The sequence below is a fragment of the Bos grunniens genome, chromosome 21 (genome assembly GCF_055505025.1).
Source record: "Bos grunniens cultivar Pamir isolate PY7600 chromosome 21, Bosgru_T2T1.0, whole genome shotgun sequence".
NCBI lineage: Eukaryota > Metazoa > Chordata > Mammalia > Artiodactyla > Bovidae > Bos > Bos grunniens.
In genome coordinates this window covers 64,164,323-64,185,889 of record NC_141185.1, presented here as the reverse complement: position 1 = coordinate 64,185,889, position 21,567 = coordinate 64,164,323, and the positions used below count along the sequence as shown (strand labels likewise).

The 21,567-nt window shown below is 41.0% G+C and overlaps 1 long non-coding RNA gene and 1 pseudogene across 1 annotated transcript; one reads left to right on the top strand and one right to left on the bottom strand.

Moving 5' to 3' along the window:
- The first annotated feature begins 7,079 nt into the window (after positions 1–7,079).
- LOC147349821 (small ribosomal subunit protein uS3 pseudogene) lies at positions 7,080–13,027 on the top strand (annotated as a pseudogene).
- Positions 13,028–16,058: 3,031 nt separating this feature from the next.
- On the bottom strand, positions 16,059–16,880 carry LOC147349820 (uncharacterized). The gene is made up of 2 exons (XR_015150167.1): positions 16,528–16,880; positions 16,059–16,295 (listed from the first exon to the last, which is right to left on the bottom strand). It is a non-coding gene; the product is annotated as an uncharacterized LOC147349820 (long non-coding RNA).
- Between the last annotated feature and the right edge of the window lie 4,687 nt (positions 16,881–21,567).

The following is a 21,567-nucleotide window of genomic DNA, read 5'->3' as shown; positions in this document are numbered from 1 at the left end:
GATGAGCTTTAAGCCAATTTTTTCACTCTCCACTTTCACTTTCATCAAGAGGCTTTTGAGTTCCTCTTCACTTTCTGTCATAAGGGTGGTGTCATCTGCATATCTCAGGTTATTGATATTTCTCCCGGCAATCTTGATTCCAGCTTGTGCTTCTTCCAGTCCAGCATTTCTCATAATGTACTCGACATTCTAGGAATCAGCAAACTAAAATGGACTGGAATGGGTGAATTTAACTCAGATGAGCATTATATCTACTACTGTGGGCAGGAATCCCTTAGAAGAAATGGAGTAGCCATCATGGTCAACAAAAGAGTCCAAATAGGGGATATTTTCCCATTACTTACATCTTAGATTTCTGTCCACCATCTTTTATAGTTGTCAAGTATATGTTTTGCATTTATTTTAGCATTAGATCAGATCAGATCAGTCGCTCAGTCGTGTCCGACTAGTTGCGACTAGTTGCGACCCCATGAATTGCAGCACACCAGGCTTCCCTGTCCATCACCAACTCCCAGAGTTCACTGAGACTCACGTCCATCGAGTCAGTGATGCCATCCAGCCATCTCATCCTCTGTCATCCCCTTCTCCTCCTGCCCCCAATCCCTCCCAGCATCAGTCTTTTCCAATGAGTCAACTCTTCGCATGAAGACCTACAAGACCTTTTAGAACTAATACACAAAAAAGATGTCCTTTTCATCATAGGGGACTGGAATGCAAAAGTAGGAAGTCAAGAAACACCTGGAGTAACAAGAAAATTCGACGTTCACTCTGGCCATCTCCTGTTTGACTTCTTCCAATTGGCCTTGATTCATGGACCTGACTTTCCAGGTTCCTGTGCAGTATTGCTCTTTACAGCATGGGACCTTGCTTCAATCACCAGTCACATCCACAGCTGTGTATTGTTTTTGCTTTGGCTCCATACCTTCATTCTTTTTGGAGTTATTTCTCCACTGATCTCCAGTAGCATATTGGGCACCTTCTGACCTGGGGAGTTTCTATTTCAGTATCCTATCATTTGCCTTTTAATACCGTTCATGGGGTTCTCAAAGCAAGAATACTGAAGTGGTTTGCCATTCCCTTCTCCAGTGGACCACATTCTGTCAGACATCTCCACCATGACCCTCCCATCTTGGGTGGCCCCACACGGCATGGCTTAGTTTCATTGAGTTATACAAGGCTGTGGTCCGTGTGATCAGATTGGCTAGTTTTCTGTGATTATGCTTTCAGTGTGTCTGCCCTCTGATGCCTCTCGCGACACCTACCATCTTACTTGGGTTTCTCTTACCTTGGACGTGGGGTATCTCTTCACGGCTGCTCCAGCAAAGCGCAGCTGTTGCTCCTTAGCTTGGACGAGGGGTATCTCCTCATGGCTGCCCCTCCTGACCTTGAATGTGGAGTAGCTCCTCTTGGCCCTCCTGCACCCGCGCAGCCACTGGTCCTTGGACGTGGAGTAGCTCCTCTTGGCCTTCCTACACCCACGCCACCGCCACTCCTTGGATGTTGGTTTTCAGCTCTTCCTAAAAATCAGGAATGGATGTGGATATTTAATTACATTTCTTGGTGTGCTGATCTAGTAGTTTTTTACTCTGTTAATGTGATCTCATATTAGTTTCTTACTACTGGCTATCTGCCTGCAATGCAGGAGAGCCGGGTTCAATTCCTGGGTTGGGAAGATCCCCTGGAGGAGGAAATGGCAACCCATTCCAGTATTCTTGCCTGGAAAATCCCATGGACAGAGAAGCCTGGCAGGTTACAGTCCATGGGGTTGCAAGAGTCAGACACGACTTAGTGACTAAACCACCACCACCGGACTAGCCTGGTATTCAGGGAACCAACTCTTGGTCATGTATTATTTTAAAATTTACTGAAAATATGTTTTTGCTAATATTCTGTTGAACATTTTAGAATGAATGTTATTAAAGTATTTTTCTACAGTTTTCTACTTTTGTTCTAAATGTTCTTTGTATAAATATTGTGTAGAGCTGATAAAGAAAAATTTGGAAGGTTCTTTTCTTGCTCCTTTTTTACTGTATTCTTTCCCTTATTATTTTTTTTGTTGTTGTTGTTATTGCTTGCTCTGAGTATTGCATTTTACATACATAACTGATCACTGGTTTTGGCATTTTTACAAGTTCAAGTGAAGTGCGAGAATCTTATTTCCCTCTGTCTCTTTACCATCCTACATTTATAATTGTTTAAATATTTCCTGTATATACTTTGAGAATCACATCAGATAATGTTATAATTTTTGCTCCAATCCTCAAAGTTAATTTAGAAAAGTTAAACAAAGAAGGCTACATCTTTGCTTTCACCTGTACCCTTTTTGTTGTATTCTATTCTGTCTTGAGATTCTAAGATTCCTTCTTTTATTGTGTTTTTCTTTTTCAAGGACTCTCTTTGAACATTGTTTAGGGTAGGTACTTATAATATTTCATTTCCTTTACCTGATAACATTTTCATTTTCCCTGCATTTCTGAAGGACAGGTTCACTGAATATAGAATTACAGAATAAATGTATACTTAAATAACTATCAAATTATAGTTATTTTCTTTCAGCACTTGGAAACTGTTGTGTCACTTCTTTCTGGTCTTCATGGTTTCTGATGAGAAATCTGCTGTGATTTGAATTATTTATACCCTATTGATAGGTATTATTTGTGTCTTGCTGCTACAAGAATTTTTTCCTTTGTTTTTAGTTTTTAAGTTTGATTATGACATGTAGGGAAAACCACTAGACCATTCAGGTATGACCTAAATCTAATCCCTTATGATTATACAATGGAAGTGAGAAATAGATTTAAGGGCCTAGATCTGAAAGATAGAGTGTCTGATGAACTATGGAATGAGGTTCATGATATTGTACAGGAGAAAGGGATCAAGACCATCCCCATGGGAAAAAAAAAAGCAAAAAAGCAAAATGGCTGTCTGGGGAGGCCTTACAAATAGCTGTGAAAAGAAGAGAAGCGAAAAGCAAAGGAGAAAAGGAAAGATATAAGCATCTGAATGCAGAGTTCCAAAGAATAGCAAGAAGAGATAAGAAAGCCTTCTTTGGCAATCAATGAAAGAAATAGAGGAAAACAACAGAATGGGAAAGACTAGAGATCTCTTCAAGAAAATTAGAGATACCAAGGGAACATTTCATGCAAAGATGGGCTCCATAAAGGACAGAAATGGTATGGACCTAACAGAAGCAGAAGATATTAAGAAGAGGTGGCGAGAATACACAGAAGAACTGTACAAAAAAGATCTTCACAACCCAGATAATCACGATGATGTGATCACTCACCTAGAGCCAGACATCCTGGAATGTGAAGTCAAGTGGGTCTTAGAAAGCATCACTATGAACAAAGCTAGTGGAGGTGATGGAATTCCAGTTGAGCTCTTTCAAATCCTGGAAGATGATGCTGTGAAAGTGTTGCACTCAACATGCCAGCAAATTTGGAAAACTCAGCAGTGGCCACAGGACTGGAAAGGGTCAGGTTTCATTCTAATCCCAAAGAAAGGCAATGCCAAAGAATGCTCAAACTACTGCACAATTGCACTCATCTCACACACTAGTAAAGTAATGCTCAAAATTCTTCAAGCCAGGCTTTAGCAATACGTGAACCATGAACTTCCAGATGTTTAAGCTGGTTTTAGAAAAGGCAGAGGAACCAGAGATCAAATTGCCAACATCCGCTGGATCATGGAAAAAGCAAGAGAGTTCCAGAATAACATCTATTTCTGCTTTATTGACTATGCCAAAGCTTTGACTGTGTGGATCACAATAAACTGTGGAAAATTCTGAAAGAGATGGGAATACCAGACCACCTGATCTGCCTCTTGAGAAATCTGTATGCAGATCAGGAAGCAACAGTTAGAACTGGACATGGAACAACAGACTGCTTCCAAATAGGAAAAAGAGTACATCAAGGCTGTATATTGTCACCCTGCTTATTTAACTGATATGTAGACTACATCATGAGAAACACTGGACTGGAAGAAACACAAGCTGGAATCAAGATTGCTGGGAGAAATATCAATAACCTCAGATATGCAGATGATACCACCCTTATGGCAGAAAGTGAAGAGGAACTAAAAAGCCTCTTGATGAAAGTGAAAGAAGAGAGTGAAAAAGTTGACTTAAAGCTGAACATTCAGAAAACAAAGATCATGGCATCCGGTCCCATCATTTCATGGGAAATAGATGGGGAAACAGTGGAAACAGTGTCAGACTTTATTTTGGGGGCTCCAAAATCACTGCAGGTGCAGCCATGAAATTAAGCTTACTCCTTGGAAGAAAAGTTATGACCAACCTAGACAGCATATTCAAATGCAGAGACATTGCTTTGCCAACAAAGGTTCGTCTAGTCAAGGCTATGGTTTTTCTTGTGGTCATGTATGGATGTGAGAGTTGGACTGTGAAGGCTGAGCGCCAAAGAATTGATGCTTTTGAACTGTGGTGTTGGAGAAGATTCTTGAGAGTCCCTTGGACTGCAAGGAAATCCAACCAGTCCATTCTGAAGGAGATCAGCCATGGGATTTCTTTGGAAGGAATGATGCTAAAGCTGAAACTCAGTACTTTGGCCACCTCATGCGAAGAGTTGACTCATTGGAAAAGACTCTGAAGCTGGGAGGGATTGGGGGCAAGAGGAGAAGGGGACGACAGAGGATGAGATGGTTGGATGGTATCACTGACTCGATGAACGTGAGTCTGAGTGAACTCCGGGAATTGGTGATGGACAGGGAGGCTTGGTGTGCTGAGATTCATGGGGTGGTAAAGAGTTGGACATGACTGAGCGACTGAGCTGATGACATGTACTGATAATGAATTTCTTTGTGTTTATCCTGTATGTTTTTGCTTAGCTTTTAAAATCTGTATATTTATGTCTTTTACTGAATCTGAAAAATTTTCAGTCATTATTTATTTGAAGGCTTTTTCAGCCCCCTCTTTTTCTCCTTTTCACTTGGGATTCAAATGACACAAATGTCAGCACTTTCATTAGACTCCCATAAGCCCCTGAGGTTTTGGTTTGGTCATGGTTTTGATTTTAGTTTTATTCACTCTATTTTCTCTTTCTTGTTTAGACTGGACAATTTTTACTGTATTAATTTCCAGATCATGAATTCTTTCCTCTGTCCTCTCCGTTTTGTTGTTGAGAGAAACAACATAAAACTCCACTGAGTTTAAAATTTTTAGTTATTGTATTTTTTAATTCTAAGATTTCTATTTGGTTTTCATTTATATCTTTATTACTGAAACTTATTATTATATCTTTATTGCTGGAACTTTTTCACATTTACATTTGTTTACAGAATTTTGTAACTGTTCCTTGAGGCATTTTTAAAATTTAGAACTGCTTTAGAGTGTTTGTCAAGAAGCAAATAATAAAATGAAAGTAGAAATGAATAAAAGTGAAAGCAAAAACAATAAGAAAAAGCAATGCAATGAGCTGATTCTCAGTTTAACTGTAGAATTACCAAACATGTTTAAAAGTTAACACCAATTTTACACAATCTCTTCCAGCAAGATAAGAAGGTGAAAACATTTCTGAAACCAGTACTGCCTCAAAAATTACCACAAATACAGTACAAGAAAATACAATCATCTATCAAAATCTCCCATGACTTTGTTGCAAAATTCCTCAACAGAATGCTAACAAATTGAACCCAGCATTGTGGTTTTTGTGTGTGTGTGTGTGTGTTTTTAAAATGATATACCATCACCAAATGCGACTATTCCTGCTATGTGAGACTAGATCAATGTTTGAAAATCAATTACCTTAAGCAATGGCACCCCACTCCAGCACTCTTGCCTGGAAAATCCCATGGATGGAGGAGCCTGGTAGGCTGCAGTCCACGGGGTCGCTAACAGTTGGACATGACTGAGTGACTTCACTTTCACTTTTCACTTTCATGCATTGGAGAAGGAAATGGCAACCCACTCCAGTGTTCTTGCCTGGAGAACCCCAGGGACAGGGGAGCCTGGTGGGCTGCCATCTGTGGTGTCACACAGAGTCGGACACGACTGAAGCAACTTAGCAGCAGCAACCATATGAACAAGAACAAATAATATATGATTTATCAATCAATGCAGGAACAGCATTGGACAAAATCTAATAAACACATTATGAAAACTCTCATCAATCTAGTAATAGAGGGAAAATTTTCAACTTAATGAAGAGCACCTACAAAGAAACCTATAACTAACATCATAGTTAAAGGAAAGACAATGCTTTCCCCTTAAGACTGTGATTGAGGCAAGGATGTCTCCTCTTAGCACTGTTATTCTGACCACCTGGCAACATGGCATTGGAGGTCCTAACTGCTGTAATAAGACAGTAAAAAGAAACAAAATGCTCACAGATTGAAAAGGAAGAAAAGAACTCCTTATTTTCTGATAACATTATCTATGTAAAAAATACTAATGAATCTACAAAATCCTCATAAAATTTCACCACATATGAGTTCATCAGGTCACAGGACATAAAATCATCAAAGAATTAACTGAAATTCTACTTATTAAAAAAGAACATGTAGAAACAAATTTAAAGCATGATTCCATTTCTAATTTTCCAATAAAATGAAAGACTTACCTATAAGTGTAACACATTCAGGGTCTGTATACTTAAATTTGCAAAATTCCAAGGAAAGAAATAGAGAAAGACTTAAAAAATAGAAGATAAGTCCTACGTTCATGGATTGGAAGACTCAACTTAGTAAAGATGTTGATTCTCTGCAAATTCTCTAGTTTTAATAAAGTTTCTATCAAACCACCACTTAATTTTGTTTGTTTTTGTGGACATCAACAAGCTTTTTGTAAAATCTATATGGGAAGGTATGGTAGTAGAGTAGGTAAAACAACTTGAAAAGAATAAAGTGGTAGGAAAAACTTTGATACTAAAGCTTACTATATAGCTTTACAGTAGTCAGGACAGAGTGGTACTGGTAAAGGGATGTCTGTGTGTTGTGTGTGTGTGCTTAGCTGCTCAGTCATGTCTGACTGTTTGTGACCTCATAGACTATAGTCCACCAAGCTCTTCTGTCCTTGGAATTATCCAAGCAAGAATACTGGAGTGGGGAGCCATTCCTGATAGCTTATGGTGAACGGTGTCAGGAACGAGACCTCCGAAGAAGAAAAATTAGCTTTGGGACCAGAGACAAGGCTTAAGGCGCTTAGAGCTTCATGTGGCAAAAGTTTTATCACAGTGAAAAAGGGACAGAGAGAGTGTTTGACACAGACATCGAAGGGGCAGAGAGCGCCCCACTGGCCTGTCTTATCAGGCCTGTCTTTATATACTTTTTCAGTTGGTTATTAACAATAGAAAGGTCTTAACAAACGCACTCCGGCAACATGCATCTTAAGATAACAGGATTAGTCAGAAGGTTCTTAAGAAGAAACGTGTCCTCGAGCAAGATACATTGATGTTATACAACTGTTCAGATCAGATCAGATCAGTCGCTCAGTCGTGTCCGACTCTTTGCGACCCTGTGAATCGCAGCACACCAAGCCTCCCTGTCCATCACCAACTCCCAGAGTTCACTCAGACTCACCTCCATCGAGTCAGTGATCCCATCCAGCCATCTCATCTTCTGTCGTCCCCTTCTCCTCCTGCCCCCAATCCCTCCCAGCATCAGAGTCTTTTCCAATGAGTCAACTCTTCACACGAGGTGGCCAAAGTACTGGAGTTCCAGCTTTAGCATCATTCCTTCCAAAGAAATCACAGGGCTGATCTCTAGAAAGGACTGGCTGGATCTCCTTGCAGTCCAAGGGACTCTCAAGAGTCTTCTCCAACACCACAGTTCAAAAGCATCAATTCTTCGGCGCTCAGCCTTCTTCACAGTCCAACTCTCACATCCATACATAACCACAGGAAAAACCATAGCCTTGACTAGACGAACCTTTGTTGGCAAAGTAATGTCTCTGCTTTTCAATATGCTATCTAGGTTGGTCATAACTTTCCTTCCAAGGAGTAAGGGTCTTTTAAATTCATGGCTGCAATCACCATCTGCAGTGATTTTGGAGCCCAGAAAAAGAAAGTCTGACACTGTTTCCACTGTTTCCCCATCTATTTCCCATGAAGTGATGGGACCAGATGCCATGATCTTCGTTTTCTGAATGTTGAGCTTTAAGCCAACATTTTCACTCTCCACTTTCACTTTCATCAAGAGGATTTTTAGTTCCTCTTCACTTTCTGCCATAGGGTGGTGTCATCTGCATATCTGAGGTTATTGACATTTCTCCCAGGAATCTTGACTCCAGCTTGTGTTTCTTCCAGTCCAGCGTTTCTCATGATGTACTCTGCATATAAGTTAAATAAACAGGGTGACAATATACAGCCTTGATGTACTCCTTTTCCTATTTGGAACCAGTCTGTTGTTCCATGTCCAGTTCTAACGGTTGCTTCCTGACCTGCATACAGATTTCTCAAGAGGCAGATGAGGTGGTCTGGTATTCCCATCTCTTTCAGAATTTTCCACAGTTTATTGTGATCCACACAGTCAAAGGCTTTGGCATAGTCAATAAAGCAGAAATAGATGTTTTTCTGGAACTCTCTTGCTTTTTGCGTGATCCAGCAGATGTTGGCAATTTGATCTCTGGTTCCTCTGCCTTTTCTAAAACCACCTTGAACATCAGGAAGTTCACGGTTCACATATTGCTGAAGCCTGGCTTGGAGAATTTTGAGCATTACTTTACTAGCGTGTGAGATGAGTGCAATTGTGCTGTTAGTACAGAGTTTAAGGAAAAACATACCTCTGAGTAAGATGAGTTGTTTTATTGTGTAATCATTAGCTCTGGGCTTAAAGAAAGTTAGTCTTAGAAGAAATAGATTGTTGCCATAACAACTCAGAGTTCAAGAAAAAAAATCTTACATGACTAAGAAAAAGGAGAGTAGAAAAAAAAGTTTGTCCTTTACTCCTCCTCAAGAGCCCTAGACTCCTTATCTACCTACCTAAGAACTAGCTCTCTCATTCCCTTCTCCAAGCCAGGCTTCACCAGTACATGAACCGTGAACTTCCAGATGTTCAGGCTGGTTTTACAAAAGGCAGAGGAACCAGAGATCAAATTGCCAACATCTGCTGGATCATCGAAAAAGCAAGAGTTCCAGAAAAAAATCTATTTCTGCTTTATTGACTATGCCAAAGCCTTTGACTGTGTGGATCACAATAAACTGTGGAAAATTCTGAAAGAGATGGGAATACCAGACCACCTCATCTGCCTCTTGAGAAATCTGTATGCAGGTCAGGAAGCAACACTTAGAACTGGACATGAAACAACAGACTGGTTCCAAATAGGAAATGGAGTACGTCAAGGCTGTATATTGTCACCCTGCTTATTTAACTTATATGCAGAGTACATCATGAGAAATGCTGGGCTGGAAGAAGTACAAGCTGGCATCAAGATTGCCGGGAGACATACCAATAACCTCAGATATGCAGATGACACCACCCTTATGGCAGAACGTGAAGAGGAACTCAAAAGCCTCTTGATGAAAATGAAAGAGGAGAGTGAAAAAGTTGGCTTAAAGCTCAACATTCAGAAAACGAAGATCATGGCATCTGGTCCCATCACTTCATGGGAACTAGATGGGGAAACAGTGGAAACAGTGTCAGACTTTATTTTTCTGGGCTCCAAAATCACTACAGATGGTGACTGCAGCCATGAAATTAAAAGATGCTTACTCCTTGGAAGGAAAGTTATGACCAACCTAGATAGCATAGAGAAAAGCAGTGATACTACTTTGCCAAAAAAGGTCCATCTAGTCAAGGCTATGGGTTTTTCCAGTGGTCATGTATGGATGTGAGAGTTGGACTGTGAAGAAAGCTGGGCGCCGAAGAATTGATGCTTTTGTACTGTGGTGTTGGAGAAGACTCTTGAGAGTTCCTTGGACTACAAGGAGATCCAGCCACTCCATCCTGAAAGAGATAAGTCCTGGGCATTCATTGGAAGAACTGATGCTGAAGCTGAAACTCCAATACTTTGGCCACCTCATGGGGAGAGCTGACCCTGGAAAAGACCCTGATGCTGGGAGGGATTGGGGGCAGGAGGAGAAGGGGACAACAGAGGATGAGATGGCTGGATGGCATCACTGACTTGATGGACATGAATTTGCGTGAACCCCAGGAGTTGGTGATGGACAGGGAGGCTGTCGTGCTGCGATTCACAGGGTCGCAAAGAGTCGGACACGACTGAGTGACTGAACTGAACTGAACTGAACTTCCCTTCTCCAGACTATCTTCATGGCCCAGGGATTGAACCTGGGGCTCTGCATTGCAGGTGGATTCTTCACCATCTGAGTCACCAGTGAAGCCTGGCAAGGGATAGACACAAAGATTAATGGAACCAAAGAGAGATCCCAGAAATTCATCTACACAAATATGTCCAACTTATTTTGACAAAGGTGAAAAGCCATTTAAACAAGGAAAGATAGCATTTTCAAGAAAGTGTGCTAGAGAAACGAGACATTAAATGAGCCTCAACCCAAATATCATGTCTATATGAATCACAGACTTAAAAGTGTAAAATAAAAACTGTTAGAGAAAAAAAAAAATGGGAGAAAGTCTTGAGGTTCTTGTGCTAGATAAAGAATTCTTACACTTGACACCAAAAGTATGATCCATAAGGGAAAAATATTGATAAATTATACCTCATCAAAATTAAAATATTTGCTCTGTAAAAGACTTTGTTAAGAGGATGAAAAGGTAAGCATATCTACAGACTAAGAAAAAATTTTGCAAATCATATATTTGAAAAGGGACTTGTATGCAGAATATACAAATAACTCTCAAAATTCAATGTCAAAAAAACAATTGAATTAGAAAATGGGGAAAAGTTATGAACAGATATTTCTATTCATGAGGATATATAGATGGAAAACAAGCACAGGTAAAGAAGTTCAATATCAGTAGTCATTTGAATTTACAAATTCAAACTACAATGAGATATTGCTACACAACTTCCAAAATAATTAAAATAAAAAATATTGATAACACCAAATGCTGAATAGGCAGAGAGACTTCATCACTCATTTATTGCTTGTAGGAATGTAAAATAAACATCCACTCTGGAAAACAGTTTAGCAATTAAAAAACAAACTGAAGAGGTTAACTACCATACAAATCACGAACTGCACTTGAGCATTTATCCCTGAGAAATGGAAGCTTCAATTCACACAAAAATGTATATATAAGTGTGCACAGTAGATTTATCAGTAATAGCTCCAACTGGGGCTAAGAAGAGGAAGTTCGTCACTGATGGCATCTTCAAAGGTGAACTGAATGAGTCTTTCACTGAGGAGCTGGCTGAGGTGAGGTCCATGTTACACCAACCAGGACAGAAATCCTTATCTTGGCCACCAGGACACAGAATGTTCTTGGTGAGAAGGGCCGGTGGATTCCGGGAATTGACTGCTGTGGTTCAGAAGAAATTTGGCTTCCCTGACGGCAGAGTAGAACTTTATGCTGAAAAGGGAGCCACAGGAGGTCTGTGTGCCATTCCCAGGCAGAGTCTCTGTGTTATAGACTGGTCGGTCCTCCACTTCCCGTGCGGCGGGCCTGCTGTGGTACGCTGCAGCTCCTCCTGGAGAGGGGGGCCAAAGGCTGCGAGGCGGTAGTGTCTGGGAAACTCTGAGGACAGAGGGCTAAATCCACGCATGGCTAAGCCCACGCAGATGGCCTCATGAGCCACAGTGGGAACCTGTTAACTACTATGTTGAGCCTGCTGTGTGCCCTATGCTGCTCAGACAGGGTGTGCTGGGCGTCAAGGGAAAGAGCATGCTGCCTTGGGACCCAGCTGGTAAGACTGGTCCTAAGAAGCCTCTGCCTGAGGACGTGAGCATTGTGGAAGCCAAAGATGAAACGCGCCCACCACCCTCGTCTCTAAACAGAAGAGTGGGAAGCCTGAGCCGCCTGCATGCCCCAGCTGGTACCCACAGCAAAATAGGTCTCCTTGGCCACTGGATCTGGAGTTTGGATGCTGCTCTATAAAGATGTTTAAAGAAAAAAAATAACTCCAACTGGAAACAATTCAGTTGTTCTTCAAGGGATGAATGGTTAAACAAATTTGTACATCTGTATCATGGAATTCTATTCAGTAATAAAAAGGAATAAACTACACACAACAATCAAGATCTTAAGGAAATTATGCTGAGTGAGAAAAACCAATCTCCAAAAGTTACATACTGAATGATTCCATTTCTATAATATTCTTGAAAATGAAAGTCGCTTAGTCTTGTCTGACTCTTTGCAACCCCATGGACTATACAGTCCATGGAATCTCCAGGTCAGAATACTGGAGAGGGTAGTCTTTCCCTTCTCCAGAGGATCTTCCCAATCCAAGGGATCCAACCCAGGTCTCTTAAACTAATGTAATTATAGACATGAGAAACCAATGAGTGGTTTCTAGGAGTTAGGATTTGAGGGAGGGTTGGCTCCAAAAGGGTAGCCCAAGGGAGCCTTGCGGTGACGGAGCAGTTCTGGACCTCAAGATGCTAGATACACAAAGCTCCTATGTGACAAATTTCATAGAACCACACACACACACACACACACACACACACGCATGCACATGATTGTTTATACAACTGGCAACACCTTAATAAACTCTGTGGGTTGTACTAATGTCAGTATCATGGATCTGATATTATAGTCACGCAAAATGCTACCTTCGTGGGATTAGGGGTACAGAGCACACAGGATGTACTATACGTTTTTCCCTACCTACTGTAAATCTTCTTCCAAATTAGTTTCTTAAAATTCCTTGTCACATAATTCCAACTTCTGCATCTTCTCAAAATTGGTATTTGTTGATTGTATTTTCTCATTCAAGTTGAGATTTTCTGACAATGATTTTCAATTGAATCCTGAACACTGTGAGTATTGTGTTATGAGACACTAGCTTTTATTCAGGTCTTCTGTCTTATCAGTGCCTACTTACTGCCTGCTGGAGGTAGAAGTTCAGCGACCCTACTTTGCCTGTGCTGACACCCAGGGACAGAAGGTGCCCCGTTACTGTAAGACCTCAGGGTCCCCACTAGATGTTCGCTGACACAACCACCCTGGTGCTTCCATACTCTGACATTGACACTGCAGAGTGGGATAAGGACTCACTGTTGTGAGTCTCAGGCTATAAAAGTCTCAGCTCCCCACTCCAGCATGTCTGACACCACCAACCCATTGCGGGTGGGGGTATGTCTTGTCACAACTTGTGAGCGTCTAGGCCCCTCTTATATTTTGGTTACAGGAGTAGGGTGAGGCCCTTGTTTTTTCCACAGTGCTTGACTGGAGTAGGGGAGTTATCACCTAGAAGTGTTCCGTCTTGCTAGGCTGCCCCTTCCCTCATGTTCTAGACGGAGAGAGCAGGCTTTTTGGGGGGCTCTCTGTGTTGCTATTTCTGGATAGCTGGCTTCTCCAGCTCCCATTGTTGGACACAGGAGGCAGAAAGAAAACCCAAGGAACCTGCCTCTGTGTTGTTCTTCGGTCCTGTGGTCCCAGCCAGCCTGACTGCTTTTCTCCACCTCTCAGTGTCTTCTTGCTCTCATTTGATGTATAGTATCCAGAGGTTATAACTGTGCTTAGTGGGAAGAACAGGGAGAAGTGCATTTATTTACTCCAGAAGACTTTTATTTCATGTTAATTCCATAGTTATATTTGTTATAAATTCTCTGTAATCTTATTTTCAGTTTAAAAAAAATTCGTATTGGGGTATAGTTGATTTTAGTTTCTGCTGTACAGCAAAGGGAATCAGTTTTATATATCCACCCTTTTTTAGATGTTTTTCCCACGTAGGTCATTGCAGAGTATTGAGTACAGTTTCCTATGCTATATAGTAGTTAGCTACTCGGGCTTCTCTGGTTGTTCAGATGGTAAAGAATCCACCTGCAACGCAGGAGACCTGGAATTCTATCCCTGGGTTGGGAGGACCCCCTGGAGAAGGGAATGGCTACGCACTCCAGTATCCTGTCCTGCAGAATTCCATGGACAGAGGAGCCTGGCAGGCTATAGTCCAGGGGGTCACAAAGAACTGGACAAGACTGAACAACTTTCACTTTATTGGGTTGGCCAAAATGTTTGTTCGGGTTTTTGTACACTATCACAAACCTGAATGAACTTTTTGGCCAAGCCACAATATTTTATATATGCTGCTGCTGCTAAGTCACTTCAGTCGCGTCCGACTCTGTGCGACCTTTTATATATAGTAGTGTGTATATGTCAATCCCAATGCCCCATTTTATCCTTCTCCCCCATTCAGCTCCCATAAAATTATGTTAACCATAAAATTGTTTTCTACATCACGATTCTCTCTCTGTTCTGGAAATAAGTTACTTTGTCCATTTTTTAAGGTTCTATATACAAGCAATAGCATATGACGTTTTTCTTTCTCTGACTTACTTCACTCAGTATGAAAACCTCTAGGTCCATCCATGTTGCTGCAAATGGCATTATTTTGATCTTTTTATGCCTGAGTAATATTCCATTGTATATATGTACCACATCTTCTTTATCCATTCCTCTGTCGACGGACATTTAGGCTGCTTCTGTCTCCTGCCTACTGTAAACAGTGCTTCACTGAACATTTGGGTGCATGTATCGTTATGAATAATGATTTTCTTTAGATTTATCCCTGGTAGTGGGACTGTGAGGTCATATGGTACTTCTGTTTTTAGTTTTTTAAAGGGATCTCTATAATGTTCTGTATTGTGGCTGTACCAATTTACATTCGCACTAGCACTTTAGGAGGGTTCCTTTTTCTCCACACCCTCTCCAGCATATATTGTTTGAAGATATTTTGATGGTGGCCACTCTGGTGGCGCTAGTGGTAAAGAACCCACCTGCCAATGCAGGAGACTTAACAGACATGGGTTTGATACCTGGATTGGGAAGATCCCCTGGAGGAGAGAGGGCATGGCAACCCACTCCAGTATTTTTGCCTGGAGAATCCCATGGACAGAGGAGCCTGGTGGGCTACAGTCCATGAGGTCACAGAGAGTCAGACACTGAAGCAACTTAGCAGGTAGGTACCCTCTCTGACCAATGTGAGCTGATCACCTCATTGGAGTTTTGGTTTGCATTTCTCTACTAATTAGTGATACTAAGCATCTTTGCACATGCTTTATGGCTATCTTTGGAAAAGCGTCTATTTAGATCTTCTGCCCATTTTTTGATTGGGTTGTTTGTTTTTGTTATTGAGCTGCATGAGCTGTTGTATATTTTAGAGATTAATCCCTTATTGGTCACTTCATTTGCATATATTTGGTTGCCTTTTTACTTTGTTTATGGTTTGCTGAATTCTCCCTCCTTTCCTATCTTCTGTTAAAAAAAAAATTAATAAACAGAAACCTCAATTAAATAGGATAGAAGACCAGAAGGGGGAGCTCTCACATCCTCTGATGACAGCAGGGCCCAACAAGAAGACCTGGTAAGAACTGGTCAAATTGTTAAACTGCACAGAAGAAAATGCTAAGCTAAAATCAGTGAAAAAATGGAGAGGACATTCCTGCAGTACCTTAGGGTTGAGACAAAGACCCACCAAGCTCTCAGAGGAAAGGCCAGAAGCAGTTTCCATGTTTACATTCTAGGGCCCGAGGTGAGCCAGATACAGACTGATCCTTAAGCTGCTTACAAGGGATACACTTTAAATATAAGCACATAGAAAGTTTGAACTAGAATCATGGAAAATAATTTACTACAGAAAAATTTTCCAAAACTAAAATGCAAATTCACTTTAGTGGAAGACTAAAACTCACCTCTTTTAATAACAGAAGCAGCAGACCACAAAATATTAAAAAAAGATTCAGGTACAGATGATCTGAATAAGACAATCAACAAACGATCTAATTAACACATTGAGAACATCTGGTAAAATGTTAACATTCTCGTCAAATACACAAATCAAAATCGACTACATGCTGGGCCAGAAAGAAAGCCACAGTATATTTCTCTGTGACAGGACAGAGTATGTTCTTGTTCATAGAAAACAGTAACTATAGTATATTAGAAAATGTCCAGCTGCCTAGAAATTAAAGACTATAGTTATAAATAACCCAGGTTCAAAAATTACAAACAAAAAATTGAAAATATTTTTAAATTAACCGGTTTGTTTATTTTTGGCTGTGCTGGGGCTTCGTTGCTGTGTGTGGACTCTGTCAGGCTGTAGTAGGTGGGCTTCTCATCCTGGGGGCTTTTCTTATTGTGGTGCCCAGGCTCAGTTGCCCTGAGGCATGTAGGATCTTCCTGGACCAGGGATTGAATCCGTGTCCCCTGCATTGGCAGGCGAACTCTCAACCAGTGAACCAGCCAGGAAGCCTCTGAAAATACTGTAAAATGAATGATAAAGCAGGGGCTGAGGGACAAAGACAAATGAAGCAGAACAGACTCCACGAAATCACCAACACAGATCTAGGGACCTATGCCACACGGCAATAGGAAGTGATGGTAGTGTATCAGTTAGTGTCCAATCGGGAACAGAAACCACACGTGATTTAAACAAGGGAAGTTTAATATAAAGCTATACTATTAAGCCATGATAAAAGAGAAAATATAACTTACAATGGAACCCTAGGACTGAGGAAGAGTGCCCAAGGAGGAATAAACTTCAAAGTGTTATCAACCATGGTCCTTGGACTCTAATCAGTAGAAATGAAGAGGTCTGATGAGCAATTCAGGTAAGACTTCACCATGAGAACATGTTAACAGGTGCCTAACTGGGTCTTGGAGGAGAGTGGGGTGGTTCTTTAAATGGGCTGAGGGTGGGGGCATTGGTGGGCCTGGCCAGAGGAATGGTTTAGGTGGTCTTCTCACACCCTTGTGGCGGTGCTGTAAACAGGAATCATGCTCCTGGCACTTAGAAGGGGCAGTTGATTTGTGGGCTTTTCGAATCTTATTGCTCATAATTGCTGCATTCGCACCTGTATACAGTTATTTTGAGTCCCTTGTAGCTTCTCGGTTTTCCAGTGCTGGAATATAGATGGAAGAGACATCTATGTGCAAGTGCAAGCACTCCAGTAGAGGGTCCCAGGTCCCAGCCTAGCTCCCACCCCTGGTGGAGAAGTTCCGGGCCTTGCCTAGAGCAGAGCTGGACCATGGTTGCTGAGCCAGCAGAAAGCAACCTTGGGAGGTAGACGAGCCACAGCTGGAAGCTGGGAGGGAAGCGTGCAGGAGGAGTGGAGGTGCTGATGAAGATGGGAGGCCAGGATTGTGCTGTCTCCAAGAAAGCCACGGGGAGGGGAGAAGCAGGCTGTGCTGGGGTTAACACGTTGCCGAGGAAAACATGTCCTGGCCGTGTGGCTTAGGTGAGCATCGCTGGGTGTCCCCCATTGCAGTGCTGACTCGGTGCACAGCCCCTGGAAGGTGCAGGACAGCCCCTTCCCCTGGTGGTCTCCCTCCAGCTGTCTCTGCTGAGAAAGGTTACCCCCTCTCTCTCGCTCTCTTTAGTCGCTCAGCTGTGTGGACTCTTGCGACCCCATAGATTGTAGCCCACCAGGCTCCTCTGTCCATGGGAGTCTCCAGGCAAGAATACTGGAGTGGGTTGCCATTTTTTTCTCCAGGGGATGTTCCCGACCCAGGGATCGAGCCCAGGTGTCCTGCATTGCATGCAGATTCTTTACCTAATTAGCTATGAGGGAAGCTGAAGGTTACCATGCTGCCCCCTTAATGGAGAGCCACCTAAAGAGCTCTGTCTGCTGTTGCAGAGAGCACTGCAAGGTGCACTGGGGGCTGAGAGGTGATGAACTGATAACTGGTACAATTACTTTTGGTAAATAGTACTGGTTCAATTGGAGATACATATGGAAAATGTATCTTTGCCCATTCCTGCACTATGTGCAAAATTAATTCTATAGACAATGAATCTAAATGTTAAAGATAAGAAGGAAATATGGATTTTTTAGAAAGATTTCTAGATTTAAGAGCACTCTCTAGCTTTTCAGAATGTTTTTTATTTTATTTTATTTTTAAACTTTACACAATTGTATTATTTTGTCAAATATCAAAATGAATTCACCACAGGTATACATGTGTTCCCCATCCCGAACCCTCCTCCCTCCTCCCTCCCCATACCATCCCTCTGGGTCGTCCCAGTGCACTAGCCCCAAGCATCCAGTATCGTGCATCGAACCTGGACTGGCAACTCGTTTCTTACATGATATTTTACATGTTTCAATGTCATTCTCCCAAATCTTCCCACCCTCTCCCTCTCCCACAGAGTCCATAAGACTGTTCTATACATCAGTGTCTCTTTTGCTGTCTCGTACACCGGGTTATTGTTACCATCTTTATAAATTCCATATATATGCGTTAGTATACTGTATTGGTGTTTTTCCTTCTGGCTTACTTCACTCTGTATAATAGGCTCCAGTTTCATCCACCTCATTAGAACAGATTCAAATGTATTCTTTTTAATGGCTGAGTAATACTCCATTGTGTATATGTACCATAGCTTTCTTATCCATTCATCTGCTGATGGACATCTAGGTTGCTTCCATGTCCTGGCTATTATAAACAGTGCTGCGATGAACATTGGGGTACACGTGTCTCTTTCCCTTCTGGTTTCCTCAGTGTGTATGCTCAGCAGTGGGATTGCATAAATGGGTTGAATGCCCCAACCAAAAGACAAAGACTGGCTGAATGGATACAAAAACAAGACCCATACATATGTTGTTTACAAGAGACCCACTTCAAAACAGAGGACACATACAGACTGAAAGTGAAGGGCTGGAAAAAGATTTTCCATGCAAATAGGGACCAAAAGAAAGCAGGAGTAGCAATACTCATATCAGATAAAATAGACTTTAAAACAAAGGCTGTGAAAAGAGACAAAGAAAGTCACTATATAATGATCAAAGGATCAACCCAAGAAGAAGATATAACAATTATAAATATATATGCACCCAACATGGGAGCACCACAGTATGTAAGACAAATGCTAACAAGTATGAAAGGAGAAATTAACAATAACACAATAATAGTGGGAGACTTTAATACCCCACTCACACCTATGGATAGATCAACTAAGCAGAAAATTAACAAGGAAACACAAACGTTAAACGATACAATAGACCCAGTTAGACCTAATTGATATCGATAGGACATTTCATCCCAAAACAATGAATTTCACCTTTTTCTCAAGTGCACATGGAACCTTCTCCAGGATAGATCATATCCTGGGCCATAAAGTTAGCCTTGGTAAATTCAAAAAAAATAGAAATCATTCCAAGCATCTTTTCTGACCACAATGCAGTAAGATTAGATCTCAATTACAGGAGAAAAACTATTAAAAATTCCAACATATGGAGGCTGAACAACACGCTGCTGAATAACCAACAAATCACAGAAGAAATCAAAAAAGAAATCAAAATTTGCATAGAAATGAATGAAAATGAAAACACAACAACCCAAAACCTGTGGGACACTGTAAAAGCAATCCTAAGGGGAAAGTTCATAGCAATACAGGGACACCTCAAGAAACAAGAAAAAAGTAAAATAAATAACCTAACTGTACACCTAAAGCAACTAGAAAAGGAAGAAATGAAGAACCCCAGGGTTAGTAGAAGGAAAGAAATCTTAAAAATTAGGGCAGAAATAAATGCAAAAGAAACAAAAGAGACCATAGCAAAAATCAACAAAGCCAAAAGCTGGTTCTTTGAAAGGATAAATAAAATTGACAAACCACTAGCCAGACTCATCAAGAAACAAAGGGAGAAAAATCAAATCAATAAAATTAGAAACGAAAATGGAGAGATCACAACAGACAACACAGAAATACAAAGGATCATAAGAGACTATCAACAATTATATGCCAATAAAATGGACAACGTGGAAGAAATGGACAAATTCTTAGAAAAGTACAACTTTCCAAAACTCAACCAGGAAGAAATAGAAAATCTTAACAGACCCATCACAAGCACGGAAATTAAAACTGTAATCAAAAATCTTCCAGCAAGGGAAATCTGGTCAACCACTTGTAAAAGAATGAAACTGGACCACTTTCTAACACCATACACAAAAATAAACTCAAAATGGATTAAAGATCTAAACGTAAGACCAGAAACTATAAAACTCCTAGAGGAGAACATAGGCAAAACACTCTTTGACATACATCACAGCAGGATCCTCTATGACCCACCTCCCAGAATATTGGAAATAAAATCAAAAATAAACAAATGGGACCTAATTAACCTTAAAAGCTTCTGCACATCAAAGGAAACTATTAGCAAGGTGAAAAGACAGCCTTCAGAATGGGAGAAAATAATAGCAAATGAAGCAACCGACAAACAACTAACCTCAAAAATATACAAGCAACTCCTACAGCTCAACTCCAGAAAAATAAACGACCCAATCAAAAAATGGGCCAAAGAACTAAATAGACATTTCTCCAAAAAAGACATACAGATGGCTAACAAACACATGAAAAGATGCTCAACATCACTCATTATCAGAGAAATGCAAATCAAAACCACTATGAGGTACCATTTCACACCAGTCAGAATGGCTGCGATCCAAAAGTCTACAAATAATAAATGCTGGAGAGGGTGTGGAGAAAAGGGAACCCTCTTACACTGTTGGTGGGAATGCAAAGTAGTATAGCCACTATGGAGAACAGTGTGGAGATTCCTTAAAAAACTGGAAATAGAACTGCCTTATGATCCAGCAACCCCACTGCTGGGCATACACACTGAGGAAACCAGAAGGGAAAGAGACACGTGTACCCCAATGTTCATCGCAGCACTGTTTATAATAGCCAAGACATGGAAGCAACCTAGATGTCCATCAGCAGATGAATGGATAAGAAAGCTGTGGTACATATACACAATGGAGTATTACTCAGCCATTAAAAAAAATACATTTGAATCAGTTCTAATGAGGTGGATGAAACTGGAGCCTATTATACAGAGTGAGGTAAGCCAGAAGGAAAAACATAAATACAGTATACTAACGCACATATATGGAATTTAGAAAGATGGTAACAATAACCCGGTGTACGAGACAGCAAAAGAGACACTGATGTATAGAACAGTCTTATGGACTCTGTGGGAGAGGGAGAGGGTGGGAAGATTTGGGAGAATGGCAATGAAACATGTAAAATATCATGTAGGAAACGAGTTGCCAGTCCAGGTTCGATGCATGATGCTGGATGCTTGGGGCTGGTGCACTGGGACGGCCCAGAGGGATGGTATGGGGAGGGAGGAGGGAGGAGGGTTCGGGATGGGGAACACATGTATACCTGTGGCGGATTCATTTTGATATTTGGCAAAACTAATACAATTATGTAAAGTTTAAAAATAAAATAAAATTGGAAGAATAAAAAAAAAAAAATCTTCCAGCAAACAAAAGCCCAGGTCCAGACGGCTTCACAGCTGAATCCTACCAAAAATTTAGAGAAGAGCTAACACCTATCCTGCTCAAACTCTTCCAGAAAATTGCAGAGGAAGATAAACTTCCAAACTCATTCTATGAGGCCACCATCACCCTAATACCAAAACCTGACAAAGATCCCACAAAAAAAGAAAACTACAGGCCAATATCACTGATGAACATAGATTCAAAAATCCTTAACAAAATTCTAGCAATCAGAATCCAACAACACATTAA